Raw genomic sequence first — 12,870 nt, forward strand, 5'->3', positions numbered from 1 at the left:
ATGTTTTGTTTTTATTTTTATTCACTTCAAAGTTTTTTCTTCTTTTTACCACATGTTTTTTAGGATTAGTTATGTTGTCTTAATCCAAATATTTGAGAATTTTCCATGTATCTAAAAAATTATTGATTTCTTGTTTTGTTCCATTATGGTCAGAAGCATAGTTGTTGTTATTTTTAATTTTTAATCCTTTTAAATGTATTGATGTTTATTTTAAACCCAAAATATAACGTTATCTTTTTAAAATTTTTTTTCATTGATTTGAGAGAGGAAGGGAGGGGGAAAGGAAAGAGAGAGAAAGAAACATCAACTCATTGTTTCACTTAGTTGTTCCATTTAATTGTGTATTCATTTATTGTTTTATATGTACCCTGTTATATATGTCAAACCTATGACCTCTGACACCTCAGATTGAAGTTGTATCCATTGAGCCACCTAGCCAGCGCCCTGATGAATCTTCATGAATGTCCTATGTAGTGTGAAAAAAAAGTGAATTCTGTTTCTGGATGGAGTGCTCTGACTATGTCAATTAGGTCAAGTAGGCTGATAGTACCGATAAGTTTTGTTTACTACGACATTACGAGTACCTCTCAGTTCTCTATTAACATTTGTTATATGAATAAGTAAATGAATGAATGACTACATGATCTAAACCTTGACTATGATTATTATTGTTATTCATCATTACTTAAGCTTCAAGAGATTGCTAATTATTTGTTTTTATATATAAACTGCCTTGAAATAATGTTCTGAAAGAAAATATCCAGAGGAAAAGAACTTAAATATATATATTTAAGGAGAGTCATCACAAATTTAATGTGATGGAATGATGAACAGCAGTGGATGGGGGGGGGGGGGGGGGAGGAAGCCAGAAAGAAGAGAGACTGTGGCACTAAAACTTTTACGTATATCATAAGCACATCCTTTAGTGATTGAAAAATTTTTAATGTACTCTCCCTTTATAAAGCTTATGTTTCTTTGCATGATTATTTTAGAAGAGTCATCAGTCATATTTGTGGCCCAAGAATAAAAATACTTACAACCAAGATTATCAGTCTGTTAAGAGTAGCTTCACCATTCCCCCAAAAAGTTGTATTTCATATATATTTCTTTTCAAAAATTTGGGCAAATCAACATTACTTATATTTTGAGCTTTTTACAACACTCCTTAGAATTGTAAGATACACTGGCATTTCAGAAAACCAGGATTTCTGGAAAGGCAATGACAACTGCTGTGTAATTGTGAAGTTTATTAACTAGAGTTATACTTGAGTAGTCTCTCAAAGTAGTGGGAGAGTTATAGTTTTTTCCATTCATGTCTTAAAATCCACATAAAATTGGCGTACTATTAATTTCCAGCTCTGTATTTTGTTATTTCATTTCTCTAAGACTATTACCTTTTTCTTACTTTTCTTTTTTAACTCCCTTCAAAGAAACCTTGATAGGAATCAAGTCTGGCCAGTTTTGTTACTTCTCGCCTTAAGTATAAGTGCTATCTTTAAAATCACAGACTCCTGCTTACTAGTCTAAGGAGTTGTTAATTAGGCCAAAACATGCCTTAGCCTGAGAATTTATCTTTATAATTTTAAGTTTTAATTTGTAAGAAAGCTGGCCAAGAATATGATGTGTGGATTTGGGGGGTTAAATATACTGAAACTAATTTAATGCAATTCCTTATAAAAACTTTCCTCTGCCCCACACAACCCTCCTCTCCCTGAACTATTTTAATTAGATACTGCTCTAAGTATGCACACATTAACTTGACATACTCTTGTCTTTAGGTCATGGTCTCCTACATTTTTCTTCTATTTCTTCTTTTATTATTTCTACAAAGGGATTCTTTAGGGCATGTTCTTTAAATAGTTGGGAAGAATGATTCTGTTCCAGTTATGAAGGAGAATTATTCCAACTCCGACAAGTACTGCTCAGTTTTGAAAGCCCAAGAAGGAGGCCATTAGTCACAATTTTGGGGACCAACCCTGCTCGACAGAGGCCCTTTTTGTGGAAACAGTGATGGAAAGAAGTGGATTGTGTAAAGACTTAGGCAATGGGGGCCCTAGCTTCTGGTCCTCTGGCCTCTAAGTGCTTCACTGAGCTAGAAGGCCAGGACAATCCCTGAGTCCTCTGATGCCAAGAGGAGGCAATACAGGCTTCGCCTGAGCTGTGGGATGTAAGTCATGGTGCAAACCTACAGTAATACAGGTTCTCTGAAACCTGTTCTAAGATGGCATCTAAGGTCTTTCATGCCACTCTACTTTTGAAAAACCTTTCACTGGCTTTTGAGTGTGCTTTCATTTTGAGGCTGCATGGGGCCACTTCCTAGTTCTTGAGTGAAGTAGAAAAATCACCTCTTCCTCAGAAGTAGCTGGATACAACCCTGTGCTAGGCAGTTGGCTCCCCTAGTGTTCTTCCATAGTAACAGTCTACACAAGTGTATCTGTGGTTGCCCTTTGGTTCTATCTATGACCTTGACCCCAGGATCACTCTTGGCAGAAACTAGTCTGTCTTAAATATTTCTTGGGATCACCTCTAGATTGTGATTGCCAGCAGCTACAGAGGCTTTCCAGGGTAGATGCGGCTGGCAGTTGTCACAGTGCTACAGAGAAAGGCCATGGGTGTGGAGAGAACTGTGTCTGCTCGGTCTTAAATTTGGCTTTGTAGCTTAAATTTCTCATCCTCAGAGAGGTCTTCCCTTGTCACTCCATCTAGAGTGGAATCTCATTTGTTTTCTTTATACAAGTGACAATTATTTTATTTTGTGTTTATCTTGTTTATTACCTATTTTTCAACTCTCTTCGTGAGGTGTTTCCCAATACACCCCGCTCACAGCGCCTGCTTGACAACAGAGTCGGCACTTGTTAAATGTTTGTTGAAGAAATGCCTTTAGCAGCTTCTGACAATAACAAAAATGGGAGGTATGAAGACAATCTTTAATAACAAGAGGATAGGGTGGACAGCAGCCCTTGATCAGAGGGATACAATTTATTTGATTTCTTATATTACATGGCTTTTCCTTGACTCTGTTTTTTTTTTTTTTACAGATAAGAGAGGCCAAGTAGTTGATGTTTCATTACTGGTTTTTAGTTGAAATTCACTGAGAATGACAGGCATTGTGCTCAGTGCTTTATTTATATACATTATGTCATCCAACCCGTGCAAGTACTCTATGAGTAGGTATAATTATCATTTCATTTTTTATACAAGAAAACTTGAGATCGGGTGATGGGTATGGCAGTGGCAGTTATACAACTAACATAATAAATGACAATGCGGGACTCAAACCCAGGTCTATCTGACCTCAAATATCACACTCTTAAACATTATCTGGAAAACAGTAAGATGGAGCAAGAGATGCAAAGTACAAGCACCTATGACAAGCCTCCTTAGCCTGGGTCTAATGGCCCAGTCTACATTTGGTCTTTACAGACAGTAGAGGGTTTCCAGTTCTGCCTGTCTCCTAATCTAGTGAATCACATCCTCCATGTCCATTTTGCTTTCCTGTTGGTGCTCACTTTCCACACCTTGGGCAGAGAGCTATCTGTTGCATGGTTTCCACATTCCTGGCCAGACGCAGGCTGTTTCTGACCTCAACAGGAAACAGCTCTCAGTCTTTTGTGGAATTTTTTCCTCCAAAGTTTTAATGATCCCTTAAAGGGCAACATTCTTAGCCTTTCAGTTTTGAAAGCGCTGTCTCGGTGACCTAGAGCCCTGACAGTTTTGAAATGTCGGCCACTTCCCTCCCTCCAAAAAAAAAAAAAAAACCCGCAAAAAACTGCTCCTTGACCTAGCATCACAAATACTTATTAAAGTTTTTGTCTCAAATGAGCAAAAAGTTTTTCATAACCAACTTCATGTATACCTAGACTATGCATTTACTCAGTAAGTAGAACATTATGGTAATTACTTAAGATATATATACACACACACACACACATATGGCATTTCAATATATGAAAAGCATTATAACTTTTAATTCTCCATTTAAACCTATGTATTAAATAAAAAAATAAAGAAACATGTTAGAAAGTCTAGTTGACAGAAAGAAATAAAGATAAGTTGATTCGTAGAGGTTACAATGTAATTATAATTATTTAAACCATGACCCAGATATAAGGGCATAGTTTGATCTTCTGTTAAAAATCTTAATATCTCAATAGACAAGTATTAAATGATTTCACTTATATGTAGAGGCTAATGAACAAAGTAAACTAAAATCCTGCTATCTCTAACTAAACTGATCTGATCTGCCACAGCACCCTCCTACCAGCAGGACACGTGCTTTTCTTTCCTCCCTCTCACGCTGCTGGTCTGATAGCTCGCGCTGCATAGTTGAGCGCCGTGTGCACAGGGTCGGTACGAAGGAGCACTGCACCGCTATTGGTTCACAGCCTCGGTGTCTCCCTCCCCCCAATTAAAGTTTGCAAATGAAAAAATTGAGGCAACTTAGTCTGTGGCTCTAACAGATCTGAATGTGTGGAACATGGAACCCTACAATCCAGTAATTCATCAAATTTTTATGATTCTGTGCACTACGTAGCTGTGGCTGAAGACAAGCTCAAGTGTTAGCTTCATTTCATTTTGTAAACCTGTGAAAGTTGCATTTAACATATTTTAATTGCCCTTGATTATCATCCATGCTAGCCAGAAAGCAATTAAAATCAGAAAGACATTTTGGTCTGCATCTTGAGGCCTACGCTACCAAACATTAGGAACAGTTCATTTTGAGCTCTTTCAGGAAAAAAGTATTAAAATTTTCTTAGGCTGCAATTTAAAAGTCAACCATGTTACTTTTTTTATGTTGTTTTTGGTGACTTTAATAAGGTGAGGTAAAGATGAAGGTGTCTACATGCTAGAAAAAAGGAATCCTGAGCCACGCCAAAGAATTTATTTTAATTTAGTAAAAATTTATCAAAGCCTAGGACCAGGCTATGTGCTGTGGGCAGAGTACCAAGAGCAGCAGAATCCTAATGAGGAGATGAGAAAATGTAGAAATGACTATATTATAGGGTAGGACAATCTTTAAGTGAGGGAGGAGGTTGCAGGTAGGGGGCGGGGAATGGGGAATATTTGAAAAGTTGGTGGGTGGTGGTACATGATATCATTTCAGTTAAGAATTTCTCCCAATGCCTGACCAGGCGGTGGCACAGTGGTTAGAGCGTCGGACTGGGATGCGGAAGACCCAGGTTCAAGACCCCGAAGTCGCCAGCTTGAGCACGGGCTCATCTGGCTTGAGCAAGAAGGCTCACCAGCTTGAACCCAAGGTCACTGGCTCTAGCAAGGGGTTACTCGGTCTGCTGAAAGCCCGTGGTCAAGGCACATATGAGAAAGCAATCAATGAACAACTAAGGTGTCGCAATGAAAAACTGATGATTGATGCTTCTCATCTCTCTCTCTGTTCCTGTCTGTCTGTCCCTATCTATCCATCTCTCTTTCTCTCTGTCCCTGTAAAAAAAAAAATTCCTCCCGGCAATGACCTCCTTTGCAGGTGGCACATATAGTTAAATCAAGTGGCACTAGTTTCTGTTTTGGGCATTACTTCTCTCTTCCATTCTCATTTCTCTCTCCAAAGGAGGAGAGTTATGGAAGGGAAAATGCTTTGCTTTCTCTTCAAATGAAAAACGTATTGTTTTTCTTAGGGCGGTGAGATAGGCAAACTATACTTACAAAATATACTCACTCGGGTAGAATAGGCATGCAGGCTATGAGAAAGTGATACGAACCTTCCAAATTTCAAAGGGATCATTTACAGAAATAAAGAAGGGTGGAGGGGGAAGCAGGTAAAGAAAGGGAAAAGCCAGGATGTGTGTGCTGCCAATCCATGGCGCTATAAAAAAATCAGTCCAAAAGACCGTGTTTTATTTATTTAATCAAGTGATCACTCTCTCACCGAAACTTTTGGATGCAAGTGTAGAAATAAAGGTATTCTTGAAGTCAGACTTGCAATTAATTGCCAGGAAGTAGTAAAGAATGCCAGTGTAATCGCTGCTACCTGTGTAAGTCCTAAGGGGAAGATGAGCTCATGAATGCATATATAGATCATCACAGGCTGAATTAAAATACATTAAATATGGAAGTCAGATATAAACCCCCGAGGGTTGCACAACATAAAAAGAATAATTGAAGAACAACTTGAAGCTTTAAAACGGGGGAAACCTAAGATCCTCGCTAGCTGGTGAAAACAGTCACTGCTCACTCAAGGAAAACACTTTATAGAAAGCTTGGGGAATGAAAACCCTAGCACTCCAAGTAATCTAAATGAATGTAAATTTAGAAGAAGGGACTTGCTGTATCCTTCCATGTGTGGTCTCTGCAGCCTCTGGACCTGACAGGCTTCTATAACTGTTACCTGAATTGGATTAAATTAACGAGGTTAAAGAGCCCAAATCATCTATCTTCTTTAAAGGGTAAGTTTGTTTTGTGTGTGTATGTGTATGTGTGTGCGCGCACACACATGTGCCATTAAAAAATGGTATAGTTACTTTATAAACCATATGTTTTGGGCTAAATACTTGAACATGTATTTTAATATTTCATTTTGGGGGTAACACTGTCTTCAATAGCACAAGAATCAGTATGAGTGACAGATATGCCACCCATACGCACACATACAGCAAGAAGTGCCACATTTGGGGACCATGTCATGCAATAAACTTTTGATGTATTAATGAATTGGCAATACCATGGGACTCAATTGGGATCAAAAATAAAAACTTTCAAGATTTTAAAATAAAATAAAGTGGCTACTAAACAAAAGAAAGAAATACATAAGTTCATACAAAGGAATAGAAAAAAAAGTGAGTTAAAATCTAGAGAATGCTGAGACTATGGAAAGCATTAAAAATAGAGAAGAAAGAATAGGAAGATTTCTTGGCAAAGACAGATTAATTTAAGAACCATAATGTAGACAAGGGATTTTATGCAGGACGCAGTTGGAATTTCTCTAAAACAAGCCACGATGATTATCAAGAGGTATCCCCCACCCCATGAGCCACTGTGAGTGAGCATGCCTTTTAACAGATAATGACAACTCAAAAAATTATGGAGAACCACAAAAGTAAACGGTAAGAGTAAATATTCTGGAATAGTGAAGAAAACATTTATAGTACATATACATACATTGTTAAAATTTCAGGAATGTTTGTTTACTGTAATAACATGAACAGAATAAGAGAGACAAAATCTAGAAAGAAAGAAATACTGGTTTCTTTCATATAATCTCATAAATGGGCCTAACCAAACAAGTTTATAGTTAATGGGGATTAACCGATTACTTACAAATGGGTTTAGAATCATAAAAAACTCATCCAGGAGAATTCTGCAGCAGAATCACAGCAATCACAAACTTAAAAGCCTGGATAATTCTACCTGAAAGCCAAAGTGAGCCTCTATAAGAATTCCTTTTATTCTGTGATATAACTTGAAATTCTGATTACTCAACATCCAGCAAACTGAAAATCTTACTAGTATAAAGTAAATAACAAAGTACATCACCTTGGAATTCTGCATGTCTTTAACTGCAAAGGCTCATTAACAATACAGCAACTAAAAACACAAGTATAATTATTTCTGACTTAATTTAACAGTAAATAAACTAATTTCAGCATTAAGAATTTAAATCTTGCTTTTCTTTCACACAAATAAGCTAAAGTAAAATGAAAGAGAAAAGTCATAAAGAAAAAGTATTCAGTCAGCTTTTGGATTCTTCGGTGTAAAGAACTGGTCATCAGAGTGTAATTTTACTAACAGCTGGATTTGAGTCTGCCCATTTTGGTTTCATCTTGTACAAGCAGAGCAGCTTGTATTTGCACGTTCTTTTCTTTGAAGTGATTCCACATTTAAGGGCAGTTAAACCATGAAACAAACTATGAAAGACTCTATCCTTGGTGGTTTTCCTGGTGCAGCAGAAATATTACCCAATGTGCATTTCAAGTTTAAAAGGCCAGCAAATGTAATTTAGTACTCAAGTTTTTATTCTTTGGGTTATGCCATCAATTGGTATTTAACCATCCTTCTTATTGACTAAATATTATTTTTCCAGCAGGTATTTGAATCCAAAATGACAATGATGTAGATGCTTACATGTGCTTTAAGAAAGTGTGTTGTGTAATTTTAAAAAGAAAATCAACATCTATCGCATATGCACCTATTTGAAAGTACGCACCTAACACATAGAGGTAATATTCTATGCCACACTAACAGATGAGTAATCACACCTGCCCTCAAGGAGATTGCCATCTATTTTAGCTGATTTCATTCACCATATATGCTCTTTTCATGGGATAAGGGAATAATTAAGCTCTGTGTGTGTTGAGTAAGTACCTTGCTTGAGCAGTAGTGAGAAAAAATACTTTCGGAGTTAGATGGACCTGGGTTGAACCTTGGTTATGCACATTGAGTATTTTTGTTCCTTGGCCTGAGACTTTCACTTGGTGGTACTAATTTTTAGCTTCTACAGGTTCAAGAGAGTTAAGTGTGATAATGTATATAAAAATACATATATATATATATATATATATATATATATATATATATATATATAAGTTCTAAATTTTTAGCCCTTCCCCCTTGCATAGTATTTAAATAAAATGCTCAGGTGTAACACTGTTCATAATTTTCTCCATTAATTTTAGTCTAGGATTTTAAAATAATTTCATAAATGCAGCCAGCCAGGTTGTAGTGGCAATACTTTGGGTGGCACAGGAGGCAGCAGTCTAGTGGTTAAACATTCAAACAACATCAGAATGCCAGAACATAAAGCTCAAAAGCCAAGGCACCGTCCTTCCTTCCATTCCTCACCAGTCACAGCCTCTGCCAGAGCTGAGAGTATCTGGAGGGATGCGAACAGGACAAAAGAATTATTGGTATTACTATAAAACCCGGAGAGAAAGAAAAAGTGAGTAAGGAGGTAGAGATTTGCTTTGCCACTGTTCTATTAAAAAAAACAACAACATAAATTATATCACAGGAATTTGACTAGAAATAAATATTGGTTTTTCTTTTATTTGCTCCCAATCTACCAGATCCATCAAGTGTTTTTTCACAGAGAACAGAAAGGAAAGCCCGACCCCATGCACACCTTTTAGTCCTAAACAATACTTTTCCATTCTGTTCAACAGTGAAGTAAACTTGAGGTCAAACTTTAATGCTCTATCTGAAACCCAAATAATTTGTTTCCTCTTTGTATTCCTAGTTACTTACTCTTTACAACAATCTCCCTCAAAAGAAATTAGGGAGATGAAAGGGGCTCCCTAACTGAGAAATTATAAAACTGAAGTTCCCAAATCCTGCTTGTTATGCCTAGTAGGCTAAGAAATGTTAAAAAGAAAAACAACAAATTGGTCATTTTGCCATCACCTGGGTGAAGGATTATTTTTCTGTATTTTTAAAGATGGGACTCTCTCTTTTAACTTTGTTGAACCTGTTGGCATTTTGGTGAAGGCTTTGTAACATGTACTTTCTTCTTCTGCTGTGAGTTTTCTTTTAACTTCACTTTTTAAAGTTTAATTGTAGATAACATATATACAGGGAAGTGTACAAATTTTAAAGTGTAAAGGTCAATGAATGTTTGAATACCTGATAGACCTGCATACATCAACCAGATCAAGATCTCTTTCAGCACACAGAAGGCTCCCTGGTGGCCCTTCCCACTCAGTGACCCTTCTCTGCTAACTCTGCTGGTTCTGAACTTTATATAAGTAGAATCACGAACTATGTGCTTTCTGGTGTATGGTTTGTTTTTATTTTAAAAAATTAAGTCACAGAGATTCAATTATTTTGCTCCATGTATCAATAATTTGTTCCTTTGTTATATAGTATTCCATTGACTGGATATACCACAATTTAGCCCTTCCCTGTTGAGTATTTGCCTTGTTTTCATGACTTGACTATTTTAAGTAAAGCTGCCTTGATCATCTACTGTGGATTCTTAATTTTTTCTAGGCTGCCTCTCTGTGGTAAATAGAATTGTGGAGAGGGTTTACAGGCTCCCAGCTAATCTTGCTCACATTAGTTCTTCAGATTATTTTGGCACCAAAATTAAAGGGCAATAAAAATCCTGTTTTCAAATTAAAAGGAAGAAAGAAAGAGAGGGAGGGGTGAAGGGAAATGTACAGGCATGTTAATATAAAACTTTAAACTCATAATTCCCATTTTATAGAGGTCTCTGATCGTCTGGATTTGCAGTGGCTAAATAAGTAGTGCTTACATGATTACAGACTTCTTTGCTTCACTTTTGGAAGTACTCCATGCCCTTTGGAAATTTAAATGTCAGGTCCCTTTAAGAAGTGATAAAATCACAGTGTCAATTGCAAGTACCAGGGCCAAGTTCACTAGAAAGTTTGTTTGATTTTGAGTGTTTCTTCTACAAGGGTTTCTTTTGTTTTTTTGTTTGTTTGTTTTTTAATTACACAAAGAGTCCGAACTCTTGAACAAATCCCAGGGAAACTGAGGAAAACGGTGAAGTGCATCTTTTCCGTGTTCATTGTTTTGTTCAGTTACTGTTACTCTCCATCGCTGACTCTTACCTTTTGATTCCTTATTCTTCTTCCCCTAGATTTTTCTGCTATTTGTTGCCACTTAATTTGCTTCCTCAAATGTGGAAAATCCTCAACATTTAACTTTATTCCATTGAACCCTAAAATCTACTACTTTAATAAATTATGTAGACAATTACCTAAACAATATTGCTTTCTAATTTTTATATACAGTTCATCTAAGAAACTGGCCAATTAAAATAATCAGTGCATGGTAATAAGCAAGTTATATGTTCAGTAGTTTTCTATTATAGAAATTTTCATTTCTATCATTAAGATTAAGCATAATTTTTTAATATGTGTTCATTTTGAGAATGTTAGTTTATTTTTAATTGTGTTCTTATTTGTTTAGTTTTAGGGAAATATACATATTCTTTGTAACATCATCCCTTATGGTTTGAAAGCATGTAGTAGTCATTTTCAATTAGGTTCATGCCTATTATAGTTTGAGATACTTCATCATAGATTAAATTATATCAAGCCATATTCCCTCCTAAGAGTAGCTACCTCATACTGTGAAGTACATTGCAAATGCTATGACAATAGTGACAAATGGCTATGCAAACATAGCATGCCAAGTTCTGGACATCAACACTTTAACCAAAAAGAGTTCATCTAACTAAAAAAAAAATGTCAATTTTCAGTTTTTAACAGTCACAGGTAGAAGTTTAAAATATGGTTAGAATTTCTTTAGCCTTTAGGGCTGGACGAGTTGAAGCTTCTATGATGAGTGTTACACCTCACCGTTCATGTGCTGGAAGCAGTTTTATTTAAAGATAGAATGGAAAGTACACATGTACGCCAAAGTTTAGAGAGAAAAGAGAAATATTTGTGTTGAAGGGCAGTGGCCATAGAAATGTACTAGATAATTAATGTAGAAAAAGGTTGGCATTTATTATGTTTCTTGGAAGGACATTTTTGTGTCTCCTTAGTTCTCTTTAAAACCACACAAGTAGTTAGTTCCATCTGGGAAAGAATTCTCTGTTCTAACCGACATTCCAAGGCCAACTCTCAGGCTTTCCTTAAAACAGGCTTTGTATTAAGCTGTGGTGAAATAGCCCTTTGTTAGCTCTATATACTTCTAGGCTCAAAAAGCTGAAGTGATAAAAATATAAATTGTAATTCTATTTAGAAAAAAAATCCCACTTTTGCTAGAGCTGGTTTTGAATTCTTATGATAGCGTATAACTCGCTCAAGGTTCCCATTAAGCATTTACAATTAGCTCAGTGTTAGGGAGCAGGAGGAACCTGTTGATACAGCTCCTTTAAGTGCTGTGGCTTTCAAAACAACTGGACAGATAGATAGCACACATTCCTGTGGTGGGAGGCAGCGGTGAGCTGATAGCCTTTCCCATTCATTCAAAGAAGGAGAAGGGACTGAACCTACCTCCCAACAACAGGTGAAGTTAAACCAGTCCTGTAAGTGGATTGATTTGTTATATAAATCAGAGTTCTGTTCGTGGGGGCCATAGCAATTCTCTCTGATCCGGTACCCTTCTATACCCCCACCCCACCTCCTGAGACCGCTTAGATCACTGCTGGGAAAAATATTTCTTGTTCAGAGATGTCTTTCTTCTTCCTTGCTAATAGAACATTTTGTTTCCTTTCAGCTCAAAGGGAGATTTCTTTTTCCTTTTTGTCTGGTCTGTGTGCCTTGCCTAATACATTACATTGTTTCTCTTTTCTTTTGTTACCATGCTTGTGTACATCTTAAAAACAAAAATAAATGCATGCTTTATAAACACATAAAAGAAGCTTACAGCTGTTCTCAGTGATTATGTTCTTTGAGCATTTAAATTTTTGAAAGTGCTTAGAAATTTCTTTTAAAAAAAACCATTTGTCAAAAACTTCTTACAGAACCCCATTCTGTAAAATTTTTTACTTTTGCTTTTATGGATTATTTACAAAAATGCCTAGTGTATTTCAGCAATAATTATGCATGTATTCGTGCAGTGGAGGCTCAACAGATTAAGGCTTTAGAATGACTTTTTATTCGTTACTTATCCAGAGAAGTGGATTTTAGGTAGGTAAAAACGTTATTCAGGGCAACAACATAACTGAAAAGAGAATGACATCATATAAGGGTTGTGAAAGCAAGAGAAAATGGTTGCTGATATTTATTCTTTGAAATCCATGTGCTAGTATTGCCATTTAAAATTTTGTAACTTGCCTGACCAGGCGGTGGCGCAGTGGATAGAGCGTCAGACTGGGATGTGGAAGACCCAGGTTCGAGACCCCGAGGTTGCCAGCTTAAGGACGGACTCCTCTGGTTTGAGCAAAGCTCGCCAGCCTGGACCCAAGGTTGCTGGCTCGAGTATGGGGTTACTCAGTCTGCTAAACAA

At 36.7% G+C, this 12,870-nt stretch overlaps 1 protein-coding gene across 3 annotated transcripts in view; it reads left to right on the forward strand.

Moving 5' to 3' along the window:
* SLC39A10 (solute carrier family 39 member 10) overlaps positions 1–12,870 on the forward strand; it is a 191,813-nt gene that overhangs the window by 80,154 nt on the left and 98,789 nt on the right. The window contains exon 1 of one of the 3 annotated variants that reach the window (XM_066345183.1): positions 11,894–11,947. The exons of the other annotated variants lie outside the window; for them this stretch is intronic. The gene's annotated coding sequence lies outside the window, so the exon portion shown is untranslated. Of the gene's footprint in view, positions 1–11,893; positions 11,948–12,870 lie in introns of those variants that run through there. 3 annotated transcript variants of the gene reach the window in all.

The sequence above is a fragment of the Saccopteryx leptura genome, chromosome 7 (assembly GCF_036850995.1).
Source record: "Saccopteryx leptura isolate mSacLep1 chromosome 7, mSacLep1_pri_phased_curated, whole genome shotgun sequence".
Lineage (NCBI taxonomy): Eukaryota > Metazoa > Chordata > Mammalia > Chiroptera > Emballonuridae > Saccopteryx > Saccopteryx leptura.